This window comes from Ochotona princeps, chromosome 9, assembly GCF_030435755.1.
Source record: "Ochotona princeps isolate mOchPri1 chromosome 9, mOchPri1.hap1, whole genome shotgun sequence".
Taxonomy (NCBI): domain Eukaryota; kingdom Metazoa; phylum Chordata; class Mammalia; order Lagomorpha; family Ochotonidae; genus Ochotona; species Ochotona princeps.
This window is the reverse complement of record NC_080840.1, coordinates 35,573,940-35,593,553: the sequence shown is the minus strand read 5'-3', so window position 1 is coordinate 35,593,553 and position 19,614 is coordinate 35,573,940.

Sequence of the window (19,614 nt, the reverse complement as noted above, 5' to 3'; positions counted from 1 at the left end):
CTAGGAAGAGGAGCTTTCTCTGGTCCTTGTCTGCTTCCACTTTTGGGTCCCCACCCCCTCTCATAATAACCATCAGGAGCACTCCAGAAACCCCTCAAAACAAACAAACAAACAAACAAAACTACAATAGATAGAGAACAACAAGGAAAGCATAGAAACAGACAGGAAACGGTCAGCTGGGATGCACTTATAACTCACTGGGTGGGACACAGAGATTAGTTACTCCTCACTGGGGTATGGAAGATTTCTCTGCACACCCCTCCTAAACATGCTCACCTAAACAGTTGACATATATCCTGTTAGAATTATAGCGTTAGACCACCTGAAAAACAGCCAGGTTCAGCGAAAACATGCTTCAATGCTATAAACTGCTAAAGACTAAAATTAAAATAGGCATGAGACAGCTGAATAGCAATCTATAGCCATTTTAAGGTGTATAGAACACGATTGAATACAAACCAAAATTGAAATGTCTATGAAGAAGTCACAGGTTGTGGTTGAGAACCTGCATTTTCCTAGTAACATATTAGTTAATCAATACCATGTCAATTAATGTCACAATTTGTAAATGGTTGGAAATATTATGTTGGGGCTTTTAATTGATTGGGATGATACTCTGCCGGCTCTACCTTCAGACCGGAGATAGACTCACCAACAAACCATTGAACTTACCAGGACAATAAGATGCTGGACTTTATGCTTGGTAAATACCTCCAATGAAAGAATGTCAACTGAATTTGAATTATGGAAATGCAACAAGGTGGAGCAATCCGCCGTGGGGGAGGGTGTGGGGAGGGGCGGGTGGAATCCCAGTGCATAAAAAATGTATCACATTATGCAATGTAATTAATTTAAAAAATGAAATGCAATAAAAATATGTTTAAAAAAAAGAAATATAGAAGCAATCTTAGTCTGGGAGAGACTGGGGTTGCCTAATATTTTAAAATCATTATTCCAGGGGAATTTGGTATATTTGCAATACTGTACAACCAATCACTTAATCTCACTCCAACATATTTCCATTGCTCCAACATAAAAGCCTAAGAAAACTGTCTTTAGAAGGGCCAGGTAAATTTTTAATTAGGTGCCTTGATGTTCTTTAAGAGTTATAAGTGAGGACGGGAGAATATTCTCAATAACATTTGCCTTGCAGACTTTGGTAGGATGTGGATTTAAAGTGGTGAATCAAGGGGTTCTGGGAGTAATTTGGGTGCCGTACATGGAGACTCTATGGTTACCCCAAATCTCCAAGACAGAGACTCAAAGAGTGCTCAACTTGCCACACCAGTAGGCCCCATGCTCCCTGGTTCTCCATGATGACTTTGCTACTCATAGTGACCTGATATTCCCAGGTGGCATGTCAAAAGGGAGAGGAGGCACGGACCGTGACATGCAATACACTCATGTCCTTTAATAAGTGCCTGGATTGAGGGTCCCACAAGAGAGACTTAGACCGTGAGCTTTGAGCTATTCAGTATCCTGAAATTATCCGTTGGGCAAGCAGAACTATTATTCACTTTCCTTGAGACTTTTTCTGAAACTTCCCATCTTCCTCCTCTCCTCCCAGTCCCTTACCTCCAGATAATCAGAGGCTATAGTAGTTTGACTTTCTCTTCATATAGTAATGAATAATTATGTACAATTGCCTAAGTGCATTGCACAAGCACACATACACAGTTGCACGCATCTGTAACTGTGTGTCTACATTTTGATATTTTGGGGTAAGGTTCAGTGTTTTGGACAAAAAATTGGGTCAAACATTATTTCATCTCTTATTTGTATCTCAAAACTCTCCTGGGAAACCCTCTTACTAGCTTCCTATGGCTGTAATTCATTATTTGTGTTGGCTGCATAATAATCCATGAGGACATTCCTTTATACTTTTTCCAACCCTTAATCTCTATTGATGGACATTTCCTTTGTTTTAAGCTATGTGAACAACACATGTTCACATAGATATCTATTAATACACTAATGCTTTGACTTCTATCGAATGGATTCCAGAGTTGAGAAGTGTGTCTATGTTAGAATTCATTGTATGTGTCCACATGGCCTTCCAAAAAAGGCTGAAGCATGTTTTCAGTGCAAAATATGGAACATACCCTACTCCCATCCCTCATAGCAACAGTTGCTATCCCTCTTGTTTTAACTTTTTCCATTCTGATAGTTCACAAAGCCATATCACATTGTAAGTGTAATTTGCAGCTTGCTGAGTCCTATTGAGATTCAGCATCTTTGCAACTATTGGTCATTGGAATTTGCTTTGCTGTGAATTACCTCTTCATATCCTCGGGCTGCTATTGTATTAGGATATTTCTCTTTCCTTCTCATTTTGTGCAAGGGTATCTGTACATCTAAAATTCCTCCTGCAAATCTATCACTTGTCTATAATCTTTGGTAAAGTGTTTTAATTTAAATAAATCAAATATATCTTTTCTTGCTGAGGTTCAAAGCTTCCTATCATGGTCAGGGAATCTGTCCAACCCACACAGCTACTTAGACTTTCTTCTTAGCTCTTTGTGGTTTAATTTTATATACATGTTACAAATCCTTAATATGTGTAGAATTTATTCCCATATATGGCACAAAGTGGGGTCCAACTTTTTCTTATAGAGAATACTAAGATGAGTTAGTATCACTTATCATCTGTATTATTTATAATCCAGTCTTTCCCCCACTGACTCCAGCTATCAGTTTGATCATGTTTGAACTGCTCATCTTCCTGTCCTGGGACTGATCTGTTTATCTCCCGTTCTGCTCATGTTGCTGTTCTGTTCCTGTTCCCATTACAGCGACTTGACTACAGTGATTTTTTTCAGAGTGTTCTAATAGACCTCCTTCACTGTTCTTTTTTTTCCCCTATTTTTTCTCTCTCTGGACACATATCTCCATCTGAAGTACACTCAATTGAAACATAAAAACTGGGGAAAATAAACCTGTGGTACTAGAAAAGGGTAGACCCCTCTGGTGAGGACAGACACTGGGAAGCCCCTCAGGGACGTCAGGAGTACTGGTTATGTTCCCTTTTAAAATGAGGATGCTAGTTACATGGGTTCATTATCATCTGTGCATTTTTCCACATGTATGTGACAATTCAATACAGAATTTTCATGCAGTCAAAAAGCCTGCCCTTGTGGGATTCATGGGTTGAGTGTCTGATTCCTTCCTTTGCTCCCTCCCCACCCAATTTGTTTGCTGGCATTTAGATAGCGAACCAGCAGATGGAAGCTGTGTCTGCCTACTTGTGTCTCTCAAGTAGGTACAACATTTTTTTTAATGCTACTGGAATTTTAATTAGGATTGCATTGCATCTGTATTTGGGGGGAGAATGAATTTGATATTAATTTCTCTCAAGTTACATGACATTAAATCTTATTCAGATGTTGTTTGGTGTTTTTATAAGATTATTTCCACATAGATATGTTTATTTGTTTCCTCCCTTATTTTACATATTCTATCACTGTAATTAAATAAATATTTTCCCATTCTTATTTCTAGATGAATATACTATCCCAGAGAGAAATGACTAACCTTTTGTGAGCATTTTCTGGGTTAAATCTTACCAAGTTATTTTTTAATTTAAGTATTTTTATGAATACAAGTTTCTTGGTTCTCTAAGAATATGTCATTAGTGAAAGGCAATATTGTCAAACATTTATACCAGCTATTTAATTTCATATCTTATTGCATTTCATAAAAAACTTCCAGAACAATGTTAAATGGTAACAGAATTGGCAGGCATAAATCTGAAAGAGAATCTGAGCACAGGGAAATATTCCAATAAATTACCTCTTAAATGCTTGCATTAAGCATTTCATTTTCTTACTTATTTATATTTACTTGATTTTCTAAGTGTCTAAGGAAATGTAAAATTAAAATTGCAGTAGTGGGGGCATCAGTTATAGATTTGATTTCAAATGTTTTTTGGTACTTTGATGATGAAAATAATATTGGTTATAGATTATTTATTAAAAGACTTGATTATAGTTAAAACCTTTTGTTCTATTTTTTCCCTTAAACTTTCAATAGTAATGTTTCCCAAATTTAATCTAGCACATTTTCAGCAACTATTGATATGATGATATTGCCTTTCATTTTATGATTAAAACACTTATATTGATAGATTTCTTGGATGTTGAGCTTTATAATTGTGGGATGAATTGCTCTTAATTACTTAGTTGTACTATTTTCTCATGATATTGCAAGAGTTTGCTTAACATTTTGCGTTAAATTATTGCCTCTGTAGCTATAAGGAAGCTTGACCCGAAGTTGCATTACATTTTTGTGTACCACTTCTATCAAAATTTATATGAGACCCCGGCACAACAGCTTAGTGGCTAAATCCTTGCCTTGTGTGCACCACAATCCTATGTGAGCCCCAGTTCATGTTCCAGCTGCTCCACTTCGCATCATGTGGCCTGGGAGGGCAGTAGAAGATGGTCCAAAGCCTTGGGACCCTGTACCAACATGGGATACCTGGAGGAGGCTCCTGGCTTCAATGTCCCAGCTCAGCTCAGGACATCGAGGCCACTTGGGAAGTGAACTAGTAGATAGAGGATCTTTCTGTGTTTCCTTCTCTCTGTAAATCTGTTTTTCCAAGGGAAATAAATGAATCTTTTTTAAAAAAAGGAATTTAGCATGAAAATTATGTTAACTCCACAAAATAAATCATGAGGCTTTCATCTCCACCCAAGGCCTAGAGTAAATTAACATATATGTGTGTGTGTGTTTATCTATATCTATATCTATATCTACATCTATATTCTTTGGAAAATTCACTATTTTTCTCCCCATTGTGGACTGTGTACACTGACTCTGTATTTAAGGGGGTGCATCATGGAAATGCAGCTGATAATGATATGTTCAGAGGCAGAGACAAAGAACAGTATGTCTCTATGCATACAGTACAAGGATGGACTCCCAGTGAAATGGCTGATAATTCCTGACAGTTGGATGTTGGATTCTGCAACATTGTCCACGCCTACATTGTGGGGAGACACTTCAGTGGCAGCCTTGTGGGAGATCGCCCCTGGATCTCTGTTTGCCTAGTCCACATGGAAGGCTGTAGGAACATGGCACACTGTGTCCTTGGCTAACTGATGCCCCAACATGGCCTGCTCACTGCGCATGAGACAGAGTTATGGGCTGCATCCCAGTCTCTCTTCCATGCTCCTTTAACAAGGTGTGCTAGGACTTCCTCTGTAAATAACTCTGGAAAATCAAATGTTACGTTCATCCTGCTTTTCAGCAGGTAATGAGTTTGCCTTCAGATACGGCTTCCTGTGCTTCCTGAACTTTAACTTCATTTGGAGGGTCAAGAGAGATAGACATATCTGTTAGCCAGTCATAAGGCTGCTGTTGGCTGGAAGTAGTGTCGGGACCACCCTTCTGCCTACCCCCTTCTATATAAGCTTGTGATTTCTCTCAAATAAATGGGCATTCTTCACCATTGGTTTGTCTCCAGTGCTTCTGTTGCAGAAGAGCGCTGTTGCCTCACCCTTCGGTGGCCTCAGGGCCTGCTGGACAGAAGACCCCCACCGAGACAGCATGATGGACTTATGAAAGTTCATGAAAGACACCCATTGTAAAACTGGAGGGTAAATCAGTGGGGAGCGAAGGGAACTTGAGGAGAGGGAGGGAAAACCCCAGTGCCTGGGTCATAAAACAAAATAATAATAGAAAAGCCAAAAAAATTTAAACGGATGTATTTTCTTTGAAGATTAGAAAACTTATGATGAAATCTCCAACCTGATACCCTTTTGAGTGGTAGGTGTATAATAATCTGTTTTCTTTCTCATTGAAATTAGTTATTCAGATTTCCACTCCTTTGATTAACTTTGTTAATTTCCTCTAGATCTTCAAATGTTGTCATGTAGTTAGCATATATAATACATTCTTATAATTATTAAAATGTTTTCTGTATTTGTGACCGTAACTCTTTTTCTTTTTTTAAGATTTATTTATTTATTTATTATCATTAGTATTATTACAATTTTATGATACAGTTCCATAGGCTCCTGGGATTTCCCTTATCCCCTTCCCAATCCCTCCACCCACCTAGTTCCTCTATATCATTACTAAAGTATAGTTATTCATACACAGTCATATGTCCATCATTGCGGGCATGGGCAATGGCAGAGAGTCCAGAATCCTATTGTCAAGATATAGTAAACAGCTTCATTGTATGTCCATCTTTGTCTGGAAGTAGAGATGCATACTGCATTGTATCCTCACATCTGGATGTTAATCTCCATTTCACACTTACTATACATCCCCTTAAATGAAAAGTCACAATGCAAAATCAAAAATAGAAAGAAAAACAGAAGTTTACAATGCCACGAAGTTAAATAACATGTTACTAGATATGACAGTCTCCATTACACAGCTATTATCCATTCCCTTAAATGAAAAGCCACAAAACAAAATCAACAACTGGAAGAAAAAAGAAATTAACAACACCATAAAGTTAAATAACATACTACTGGGTGATTAATGTGTTGCTGAAGACATGAAAAAGAAAATCAAGGACCTTCTTGCAGAAAATGATGCTACTGTACGATCTATGAGTCATTGAATAATTTAATCAAAAGAAACTTTTGAAGAGATGAAACTAACAAAAACAAAAAGCATCAAAATCCATGAGATATAGCTTCCACTGATTTTTGCTGGTGAAATGTGTCTCTTCTAGACAACAAATAGATGTGTTTTCTTTTTTAGCCAGTCTACTACTCTATGACATTTGATTGAGCTTAAGCCAATTACTTTCAGGATTAATATGTATCAGTGGTAATTTGGTCCTGTCATTTTAGGAATGTGTTGCTCATTGATTTAGTCTTCTGTTGTCATTTTACTGGGATGTTCTTCCCATTTGCCCTTGGTTTTGGTGGGTGCCATTCCTCTGCTCTGTCAGGAGAACATCTTGAAGTATCATTTGTAGGGCAGGTTTGGAAGAGGCAAATTCTTTTAACTCTTTTTTACTGTGGAAGAATTTTATTTCATTTTCAAAGATGAAAGAAAGCTTTGCTGGATATGTTATCCTAGGCCGGCAATTTTTTTCTTTTAGAATCTGAAATATGTCACTCCATTCTCTCCTTGCCTGTAGAGTTTCCTGTGAGAGAGCTCCTGTGAGTTTAATTGGCATTCCTTAATATGTCAGTTGATTTTTTTCATGTGCACATTTAAGGATCTTTTCCTTGTGTTCAATTGAAGAGAGCTTGATAATCATGTGCCTTGATGAAGATTGCTTTCGATCAAGCCTGTTGGGAGTTCTGTGCCCCTCCTGGATCTTGTTTCCCAATTCTTTCTCCAGATTAGGGAAATTTTCCTTTATTATTTCATTAAGTACATTTGCAAACTCAGCTTCTCTTTCTGCACCTTCTGGGACTCCCATAACTCTTATATTTGGCCTCCTAACAGTCTTTCAGTTCTTGCATACTTTTTTTGGCCTGATCTAGCTCTGCCTCCAGCTTTTTGTTTGCTTCCCCCTGATGACAGGAAATACCTTCCAATTCTGAGATTCTTTCTTCTGCTTGCTTCATTCTATTTTGGAGACTCTCCATTGTACTTATAATTTGTTCTACTGTGTTCTTAATTTCTGATATATCAGCCTTGATTTGCTTTATTGCTGCTATTGCTTGTGTAATATATTCCTTAAATTCTTTGAACTCTTGCATGTGCTTTTCATTGTTGATCAGATGCTTAAAAATGAGTTTTCTGAATTCTGTGTCCCCTATTTTCTCGATGTCTGCCTCATTTAGCAATAAGGTTGGCATAGGGTTCTGCTCCTTTGCAGGGGAGTTTTCAGTAATATTCATTGTGCCTTTGTCGCTTCTTTTGCTCTTGATGATTATACTTCTGGTTAGCAGAGTCTTCTTGGTGTGGGTTTCTAAGCTGTGTCTCCCACAGGTCTACAGTTTGATTTTACTTGTTGCCATTGGTACACAGCTTTTTGCTTGCACCCACTTGTGCCACTCCCTCCAGCAAGTTCCAGGTCTGGATTTTTATGTTAGATTTTCACCGTGTTCTCTGTAGCCCCAGTTCCTGGCTCACCAGGTGCCATCTCCTGTGATATCATGCTGAGGTTACACTGCCTGTCTGTACAACCTTTCTCCCACTTCCGGTTAGAGCAGGTCCCAGGATTAGGGAGACACAAAGTGTCCTATATAGCTAGGTTGTTGGTGGCACTGATCTTGTCGGAACCTGGTGGACGTTAGGTCTGGGTGCCACACTGACCTATTTTGATCCTTATGATGCCATAGTCGGTATTATTTTCCTGCGGGACCAGTGCAATCCACGAGAACTCAGTGAGTTCTTGCGAGCTCAGCACATGCGCAGTTTACTGTTGTCCCCTGCATTCCTACAGCTTTTGCCACAGGGCACAAAATGGCGCCTGACATATCCCTACTAGAGTTCTTGATCTGCTGGCTGTCAGGTCTGAGGGCTACCCAGACCTGTCTTGGGTGGAACCTGTAGAATGCCACGTTGCTGCAGGTCACTGAGTCAGAAATGAATTCAGTTCCAGCTCAGCATATGCTCAGTCTTTCCCTTGGCTTTGCCTCCTTAGGCAAAATGGCACCCAATTCGGCTCTAGGGGTCAGACTGGGCTGTGAAATCCATGCTGTTCTAGCACTTCCCATCTGTGATTTGCCACTCTGTCTCTGCTCCTGGTCAAATCAAACAGACCAGCAGGACAGGCAGTTCTTTGGGTTCACCTCCCAAGCTCCCAGTGAAAGTCCCTTCCCACCTGGTTGCTGGTGGAGTTCTGGCTGCTGGTGAAGTTCAGACAGCCGTTAGCTGAATGCTGCTGGATTATCAGTCACTGTAACAGCACACCATTGTTTTCGCTGCTTTCCTGTGTCTGTCAGTCTCCAGGTACCCTTCTGCTGTTGTTGTGGCCTCTTCTGTTTTACTGGAATGTGTCCTCTCTGCTTAAACCCGATTAACTGTTTCTCTGTCCATTTAAACGTGTCCTTACCTTATTCCATCATCTTGATTCTTCAACTCTTATTTTTAATCCTGCCCCTACCCCTACCCCTCTTACTACCAACCCTCCCCTCCCCACCCACACAGAGTCATTAAATTAGGCTGGAGAGAGATTTCTCAATTTAGCTGTACTTTTTGGGAACTAGGTTTTGGGTTTCATCACAGCATGTCCTGTGTGTTTGTTTTCTGTTTGGGTCACTCAGCTTTCAGATTGCTTTATTGCTCCATCCATCTCCCACTTTTTAGTGTTACCAGCTAACAGAACTTTTCATTGTAGACTATTACTAAGATTTCCTTGCCTGTTTTAAAATCTTTATTTAGAACTTAGATGACATATTCCCAGGCAGTCTATCATTATGGGTTTAGATGTCATATGTATTTATAAAAATGGCAAGCATCATAGCTCACTACAGTCACCTATTTGTTCTTCGCTGATCTTACATTCTCTATTCTGACTCATATGTGGTTTGATTAGTCTTTGAGTTTGTACTCGCTTCAGCTATGGCATGGAATTAGTATATTCTCTGATGTTATCTAGTGATGAAGCCCCCCCAATACTGCCTTTCTTACAGATCAAAGCCCCAATTCCACAAATACATTAAACGATGTTAAAAATAAGTGATCAGTCAGGATTCTAGCTGGTAACTATATGGAACACCCTTAAATGAGACTGATTTTTCCTTTGAATGTCTTAATCAGTCTATTAAATGATTCTCTGAATCAAGGTAAAATATGCTGCTATAACAAAATTAAGATATCTGATGTACCCATAGAGTGTTTAAAAAGCATCTTTTCATCATGGGACAGAAACTAATGTTGAATGTGAACAGGTGTTTTCACAGCTTTGACTTGTTTCTTGATAGTTGTATGTTTGCTATAAATTAATGGAATTATAAGCAACTAAGGGAGACTTAGGAATTGTCTTTGGATTTTAAATATTCTTGTAAACTTTGTCAATAAAAATTATAAGTCTAAATTTAAAAATAGGTATCTCAGTTCACATGCAAGTTTTACGAAAGATCCACAAGTGCTACTCGATTAGCTTCCAGTGCTGCAGAGAGTTAGTCTGATTGTCCTTCTTTTGTGATTCTGAACCATCAAAAAGGAGGCAGGTCTCATCTGACTGGACTGCCTTTTGTAAGCTTTTACTCCTCTCTGTTGATCAGTTCCCCTCTCACCAGCAGGTCGTTTGTTCCCCGTGTTCAGCAGACATGCAAGGTGGGCTCTCTTGGCAAGCCCATTTGTTGGCTCTTCGGAGGGCATCGCAAAGATTTCCCTCCTGCCTGGTCTTAATGTGAGAGATCAAACTTCAGTTTGCCTGGCCAGATTTTCTCTCTGCTAGAAGTAGCCCCCTGCCAGCTCTCGCAGCTTCAGCTGAGAATCCCATCCCTTATTAAGGGAAGCCTTATGAAATTGGGAAGATAGCAGCAAGACAGCTTAAAGGCAAGTACCCTCTGCAATACCCTCAACTTTTGCTAAAATATTCAAAGAAGGAGGAACACCTTCCCCCAGATCTCTCTTTTGCACATCCTAGAAGCTCAGAACTCTGCCAATACAACTTACTTATGACAATCACAGTTCTCAAGTTAGTGTAGGCAGAGACTTATTTCAGCCCCACCCCTGTGTTTCTCATTCACCCTATTCTAGGTGGGAACTTAACTGGTTCCAAACACCCCCAGTTATCTGAGTTATCAGTAGTGCAGTACGTAGTATCTCTTTCTCAGGCAGGTTCCCTAGTTCTCATTTCCAACACTCCCTCTACATCCAGCACCCTGGCTCACTCATGATATTTTTGTGCATCAGGTTCTGCCATCAGCTATTTCATATCCTCTCTTTTAACCTTCTAAACAGGGCAGAGAATTAGAGTCATTACTCCACTTTCCAAATAAATACATTTTGACAAAGAGCTTAAATAACATTACCAAGAATCAGAGGTCAAATTTGACTCCAAAGACCTTGCTTTTGCCACTGTAATTTACAATAATACTTTCCCCCACTGTGATGTAATTTATGAATGAAATTGATCTTGGTGCCTGGTACACAGCAGGCCATCAGATATTGATTCTCAGATAACCTTCAAACTGGAAATTTCATTATCAGGTACAATGTTGTGATATTCAATTCAAAATATTTGCAAAAAATTATACCTTATTTCATCAATCTTGTGTATTAATCAAGTAATCAATGCACTCTTTCAAAACATCTGATATGTACCAGGCATGAATGACAAGGAAAAAATATGTATTACTTTTGGTTAGTACCAAACCAAATCTCACAAACTGGGTGGCTTAAAACAATAGAAATGTCTGCTCTCACAGATCTGGAGACCAGAGCCTGAAACCAAGGTGCCTGGGCAGGATCAGCCTCTGTCTGAAGGCTTCAGGAGCGGGGCGGGGATCCTTTCCTCTTCCAGTTTCACGGGACTCCGGGCTTGGCTTGTGACTGTCCCTTTGAGGAGCCTGGGAAGCCAGGGAATAAGCAAAGTGGAGTAGGTCTGAAGGGTGCATTTTCACAGGTGACACATTAGCATATTTTTAGTACTCTGAAATAGTAACAGTGGACCAATCTGAAAGCAATGCTGTGAAGACTAGATAAACATAAAATATCTAATATATAGTTGGTCTGTGGTAACCAGGCTCGGAGCTGTTCCCTCCCACCCCATGACCCCTGCTTCCTGGTATTTACTCTTTTTTTTTTTTCCTAAAGATTCATTCACTTTATCACAGCCAGACACACACAGAGGAGGAGAGACAGAGAGGAAGATCCTCCGTCCGATGATCCACTCCCCAAGTGAGCCGCAATGGACCGGTGCGCGCCGATCCAAAGCCGGGAACCAGGAACCTCTTCCGGGTCCCCCATGCGGGCGCAGCGTCCCAATGCATTGGGCCATCCTCAACTGCTTTCCCAGGCCACAAGCAGGGAGCTGGACGGGAAGTGGAGCTGCCGGGACCAGAACTGGCGCGCATAGGGGATCCCCGGGCCCCCAAGGCGAGGACTTTAGCCGCTAGGCCATGCCGCCGGGCCCGGTATTTACTCTTATAGGATCCTTTCCTGTTGACTGTGGGCTGGGTTAGGTAACTCATGCTAACTAATAGAACAAGACAGAACCTACAGTGTGTGATTCATGAAATAGAGTCCTGATTTTCCCATATCCTCCCCAATGTATGCTTTTCTAAATTGCTATCCAAAGGAATGTGAAGTGGTATTAAGTTGTGATTTTGATTTGCACAGTCCAATGATGAGTTATGTTGAACATCTTTTCATGCGCTTATCAGCCATTTGTATATCTTCAGAGAAATGTATGTTAAACATCCAATATAAGTTATATTTGAAATTTTATTATTAATTCATAGGAGTCTAGAACCAGATTTATGATTTGCAAATATTTCCTTCTGACGTGTGGATTGTCTTTGTGTTCTTGATAGTGTCCTTTAATACATACTTCAATTTCTTCAGTACACAATTCTGACGACGTTCAATATACCTAGTTTTTCTTGGCTGCTTGTGTTTTGGATGTCACATCTAAGAAATCATGACCGCACCCAAGTCAATGAATCTTTCCCTCAAAATTTTCTATGAGTATTATGGTTCTATTTCTTATATGTAGGTTCTCGATCCATTTTCTTAACTTTGTGTTTTGGGGTCAAGTAAAGTGCAGCTTTGTTGTTTTGCATATGGATACCTAGCTTTGAACTACTTTTTACTTATGTAGAAACTCATTACATTGTCTTTATTATTCTTTGTCCCTGAAGATGGGCACAAACTACTTGAGAGTCTGTGGAAGGGCACTGGGAATCCTTAGTCTGTGGAGACAGACAACGGTGGCCTGAACTAGGGCTGCAGAATGGGGGCTAGAGGGAAGGCGAAGAGGAGCTGGGATGGAGAGCTTTGTCTTTGGAGAGTCAACGGGATGTCAAGGCTGACGGATACAGATGTAAAGTCGGGGCAGAGGTCTTTAGGGCAATGAGGCAGATCACATTTTCTTTAGTAGTGTAAGTTGGACAAAACATTCTGAAGGCTGCGGGCTGCAACAGAATTTCATTTAAGGAGCAAAAAGATTTTTATTTTAGAAAAACATCTTGATGTATTTATTGCAGTGGGGAAATAAAACCTGGAACTTACTATGCAGAAGACAGGACGAAGGAAGGCTGAAGGAGTCTGTGAGTGACTTGAGGGTATTTTGGTTTGAAAGAACAGTTAGAGAGGCTGAGGGTCTGGCGCTCAGGAAGATGGGGGAAATAAGAAGACCCATGGAAACTGGCATTGCTCTCTGTTAAGATTTATTTATTTTTATTTGAAATATAAATTTTATTTTTTCCTTCTAAATTCTTTTTTAAAATTATTTTTCATGGTATGGTTCCATAGGCACAGGGATTGTCCTCTCCACCCCCACAGTTCCCCACAACCTCCACTGTCTCGCTCAGTATTATTGCAATAGTATAGTCCTTCTACAATGGTTATAAGTCCAACATTTGGCTATCTAATGTATCATGTCAGTGTAAGCATGGGCAATGGTAAAAAGTCTAGTATCCTACTGTCAAGACATATTTAATAATTTCATTGTGCATCCTTGTTTTATTTAGGAGTAAAGATGCTTACTGAAATTTACCTTCATTTCTGGATATGCTAGTCTGTTATACAATTAATCTGTGAGAATATATGCGTATATATGTTTTCCTGTATATTTATTTATCTGTCATTTTGCATGATTGTTGCAAAATCAATATCATGGAAAACATGTGATATTTGTCCTGTTGGCATTGGCTTATTTCACTGAGCATAATGGTCTCTAATTAGGACAATTTTGTTGCAAATGGTAGAGTTCAGTTTGTTTTTTTCTTTTTAATAACTGGAGGGGTATTCCATTGAGTAGGTGTAGCATAGTTTCTTTATCCATTCCTGTTTTGACAGGCATCTGGGTTGTTTGTAATTGATCAACAAAGTTAAGAAACAACAAACATAATGAGATAAATGCTTTGTTCCCTAAACAACAGATAAGGGACTAACACCTAGGATTCACAAAGAGTTTCAGAAACTCAATAAGAGCAAAACAAACAACCTAGTGAAGAAATGGGCAAAGGAACTTAACAGACATTTTTTAAAAGAACAAATTCAGATAGCTACTAGACATCTGAAAAATTGCTCAGGCTCTCTAGCTTTTAGGGAAATACAAACTAAAAACCACATTGAGGTTCTACCTAACTTCAGTGAGATTAGCCTACATTTGGAAATCTACTGACAACACCTGCTGTCATGGATGAAAAAGCTTTTGTCCTATTCCACTGTCAGTGGGAATGTAGGTTAATGCAGCCACTATGGCAGTCATTATGGGGAATGCTAAGAAAACTGAAAAGTGGTCTACCACATGACCCATCCTTTTTTTTTTTTTTGAAAGAGGAAAGCCCTTTATTCCCCTCATCACAGAGCTGTTATAATCTTGGAGTAGTTACAGTTTGAATTTTTTTTTCCCCTGGGTGGCTTCTAATTTAAAGTAATTGTAATCACAGAGCAGGGACAGTCTCAGATTCTGTAATATTAAAAGACTGCATGAGAACGTTCTTCACCATGGTGACTCATGGTTGATCAAGAACATGATCAAGAACATGACCCATCTATTCCCATCTATTCCACCCTGGGGAATATATCCACAGGAAGAGAAATCTGCATATGAAAAAGTGACCTCCCACACTATATTTATGGATGGCAACTTTGACAGAGTGAGAAGGAGAGGAGAGAGTTGCTGCTGACTTACTCCACAAATGGCTACAAGGGCTAAAGTTGAGTTGAAGCAAGAAGCCAGGAGCTTCTTCCTGATCTCCCATGTGGGTTCAGGGGCCAAGGACTTGAGTCATCCTACTCTGCTTTCTCAGACCATCAACAGAGAGCCAGATCAGATGTGGAGCAGCCAGGAAATGGACCAGCACCCATATGCGAAGCCAGTGCTAGAAGGTGGAGTATTAACTTGCTATGTCGCTATGCAATGTCAATGTGCTGCCTCGATGCTCTTTGCCAAGTATAGGGCTAAGCCATTTTTCCAGCATTCTCATTTCTAAACATGAACTTTAATTTATTCATGGAAACAAAGGGAAATGGTGAGAGCCAGTCTTCCTTAGTTCAGATCTCAACTCTCTCCCTACCCTAACCTCTGTGATCCAGTCTCATCTTGCATAAAATGAGGACAACAATACCAATACGTACCTCCAGCATGGTCAGAAAGATGATATTTCTGAATACTTATTAAACTGACAGATCAGTTCTTGGCACATGATAAGTGACATATTAAAAAATGGAAAACTAGAGGCTTGGGATCACTGATGGTCTCCTAGGTTTATCCCCTTTCCCAGATTGTATCTACTGCCATCGTGTCCTGACCTGGAGAGACAAAAGCCTAAAGCAATCAGAATGTATTTGGTCGAGTACCCATTACTTCCACCATGTATCTCAAGGGATCAAAAATAAATAATTGGCCTGATATTGATCAGGGCCTTGGGGTCACTCTTTCTTCCCAATGAGAATGACGTTCTATTTAGAACATTGAGAAGTCAGGGATTTACCGAACAATGTCTTATACGTAGTGTGAGAAAGAGCAAACACCCTCTATAGAATAGCAGTTAATGGAACAGCACTCAGTTCGGCACAATCTCTCAGTTGATTGCAGGCCCTTAAAGTCTTATATCCTTGATCAAAGTCTTATATTCTTGATCAAAGTCTTTATCCAAATCAGAAATTCAGATAACAATTCAGGCAGTTGACTGTGATGCTTCTTACAGTAGAGTTCATAATGATGAAACATTGAAAATAGTGTACATGACAAATCAGGAGGGCTGGGAAATAAATTACAGTGCAGCCATGTGATAAAATCATCGAACCCCTGCAAGTCTTAGGTTCAAAAACTGACAGTTTTTGACACAATGTTAGGTAAAAAGAACAGAGACAATGCACGGTGTATCAGATGGCTTTACTGTTCTTCTTTCTGTTTTCCAAGTTTCCTGTAACCCAGATAGAGTAACAGCTCCCCCTCTCCTATTCTTCATTTACTTGATAGGAACTTCCTGAATGACAGGTCCATGCAATGCTGCTGCAAAGACCTCCAAGCTGCCCTGCGTTCTTTGACTCACACATCTGGGATGTCAAACTGCACTGCTGCGTGCGCTGTCTCCATCCAGGAAGTTCCCCTTTTTGCTTCCAAGGGAAGATCTGGTGTTTGTTGCTCTTGAATGGAAGAGCATCCATGTCTGCTATATCCTGATTGCTTCAGGTACATTCAGTTTATATCCTCAACTAAATGGTCAACTCTTTTGACACTAAGCATGGCATCTTGTTTTTCTTCCCTTCTGTCAGAGTGCAGCTAAGCCAAGCTCTTGGTACCTAGGAACTCAAATCCTATGGGTTTCCCTTGAACAGGCTGGGAGCCAAAGCAGGTAGACAACACAGTCTCCGCAAGCAGTGCAAGCCACTGTGAGGCCCAGTAAAGACAGTGCAGAAGCAGCAGCATCCCCTGTGTAACCACCTGCAAAGCACAGGCCCTGGGCTCTGCAAGTACAGAGCTGGCTCTCAGGAAGGAGGAGGCAAAACGGCTGAGTGCCGATCCTGTTAGAAAAGCATTCTTTCCACTGCTAGTCACTAACCGGCAGGCCCAATGCACTGAGAGGGCACCAACCCCAAGGGCTCTGCAGCTGAATCTCTCCCACTCTAATGAGGAACTCTTAAGGGAGCCTGCACTCACAAACAAGAATGCTGGGGATATTCTCTGGGGGCCTCTCTGAAAGTACATGAAAGCTCTCGCGCACTTATAGGCTGAGAACATTCCACCAAGCTTTAACCACCTTGTTGGTAAGGAAATAATGCAGTGATCTTTTTCAAGTATTATGCCACACATAATCACCCTCTTCCCAAAAAAAGTCATCAAGGTGGAACCTCACTGCCTCTCCATTATACTTGGCAGTCCATCTCTAGGGTCCCTGTGTCACTGGCTGCTTCAGGCTTCTGCCCCTCTTGCTTCAGCTCCCCTTGGGGGTCTGAGTGTTTCTCCCTTGACCAGGAACTATGCTGCCCAGGTCTTAGTGCTCTCGCCTCCTCCTGAGAGCCTGTTCTGATTGCCCCAACCCACTCCATCTTCCCCAAACCCTCCACTGAGTCACATGTGCCTCCTGGGTTTTCCTTAGCACCCTGCTCTGTCTCTGTCTTCACCCTGGATAGTTCCAATCCACTTGCCATTTTCCCACTAAACTGCACAAAATTCATCACTGCAGTCACTGTGTTGCCACCTGCCAGAGCTGCTTCAGGTGAGTTCAGGACCGCACTTCTTGTGCCTTGTAGATTAGTAATTCACTCGGCAAGTATTTGTGGAATGTATCCGACACGTTAGATCTTTAGTAGGTGCTGGCAACAAACTTGAATAGAAACATCCTGTCTATACCTAGGGAACTTACCTGGCTTGGAAAGATGGATGTGAATTGACATACTAGCACTAGTAAACATCTGTCCTTGTGCCAAATTCTGTTTCTAGATGCTGTGAACAAAAGCAGTGAACCCCTATCCTTGTTGGGTTTATATTTTTAATTATACCGTGATGGGCACTTGGTAGAGAGAGCAGTGGGATATGATCTGGTCTGGAGTAAGATCAGAGAAGCGTGTGTGTGTGTGTGTGTGTGTGTGTGTGTGTGTGTGTGTTTAGTCTGTATATCCATCTGGATATAAAGCTAAATATATACATAGACTTGGATACAGGTGTGCTATTCTCAAGTTCTGAAGGATGTATAGGAATTCCCTAGATGAAGGAAAGTGGCAGGTGTATGGCTGGCCATGTCAGGAGCACTTTCAAGGCAGCCTGCGTAGTGAGGCATTGTATCTGAAGACTAGCTTCAAGGTGACCAGCAGCAGCCATGTGGAGAGAGACGGGACCTCAGAATTGGGAAGTCAGTGACTGTTGGGTGATGAGTGAGTCAGTATCCTGTGTCCCCTATGGCAGGGATAACATGTGTCTGTACCTGCCTACACACTAAGGGCTGACCTACGTGTCTCAGGTGGCACCCCTCTCCTGGCTTGCAGCCGTTCCTTCCTCTATCCACTCACTTACTATTTGTTCCTTTATCCCGGTTGAAGCATTCCTTGTAGAGGCAACAGTCCCTCCCCTCTGGTCTTTCTGTTCCCTTTCTTCGTGCAGCTCTTGCCTCTTGCCTACGGCACGCTGCTGTCTTGTAGATGTCTTTGCTACACACTTGGCAATGCAGATTGACATTAGGGAGACAGGATCTGTTATAAAAATATTGTAAAAACACATGCAGAAAGCTTATGCCACAATCTTCATGCAGCAAAAAAAAATTGAACTGAATCACTTTTTAATTTTGTTATTAAGATGCTCTTCCTTACGCAGAGCTGAAAAACTCTTTCGTATGATGACATCAATTTCCTTGAAGGATTTTATGTAATTCTTCTAAAACTTGTCTTTGTGTTTTTTTTTTTAATAATTTTTTTTTTAGATTTATTTATTTTATTTATTTATTTTTTTATTACAAAGTCAGATATACTGAGAGGAGGAGAGACAGAGAGGAAGTGGAGCTACCGGGATTAGAACCAGCAGCCATATGGGATCAAGGCGAGGACCTTAGCCACTAGGCCACACTGCCGAGCCCTGTCTTTGTGTTTGTTGGAACAACCAGGGAGCCACTCTGCAGCATGTTTTCCTCTTTCTAAAGGTCTGCTTTACAGAGAAGTGATGTCTCGATGCTAAAATAGGCTTTAATTTCTTCTTTGTGTTCCGCAGGGGATGATTCCCATAGAAGCAAACCTGTGAGTCCCTGTCCTCACCATCTGTATGGCTCGGAAGGTACAGCAGGGAAGACAGCACCGTTTCTCAAAATAAAAGGAAAGAGATGAGGGTGATGATGAAAATCAAGAATGCATAATGAACAAAAGAACCTAAGTGGTAAGGAACAAGAAGATCCTTCAAAAGAGTTCTTGATAAAAGAGAATCAGAAGATAACAAGCTTCCTGTTCCTGCCTCCTAATTCCAAAATCCAGCCTCCTAATTAAAAAATCCAGCTCGTATCGACACTGGAAGGCAGCACCCGTGAGTAAAGTGATTGGGTATCTGCCACCCAGCTGGAAAACCAGGAGTGAGTTCCCAATTCCCAGCTTTGAGCTGACCTAGCTTTGCCCATCCTAGGCATTTTGGAGGTGAACTAGTTAACAGGAGTGGATGCTCCCCCTCTCTCCCTCCCGGCCTTTCAAAGAAAGAAAGAAAAACCTTCAAAAAATTATGTTTTGTATTTTCCATGATATATTATTTCATTTTATTTTTTTATTTAAAGATGTATTTATTTTTATTGGAAAGTCAGATATATAGAGAGGAGGAGAGACAGAGAGTAAAATCTTCCATCTGATTATTCACTCCCCAGGTGGCTACTACGGCCCAAGCTAAGCTGATCTGAAGCCAAGAGCAAAGCGCTTCTTCCAGGTCTCCCATGTGGGTGCAGGGTCCAAAGGCTTTGTGCCATCCTTCACTGTTTTTCCATGCCACAAGCAGGGAGCTGGATGGGAAGCAGGGCCACCAGGATACGAACCAGTGCCCGTATAGGATCCTGGTGCATGCAAGGCAAGAACTTTAGCCGCTAGGCCACTGTGCCAGGC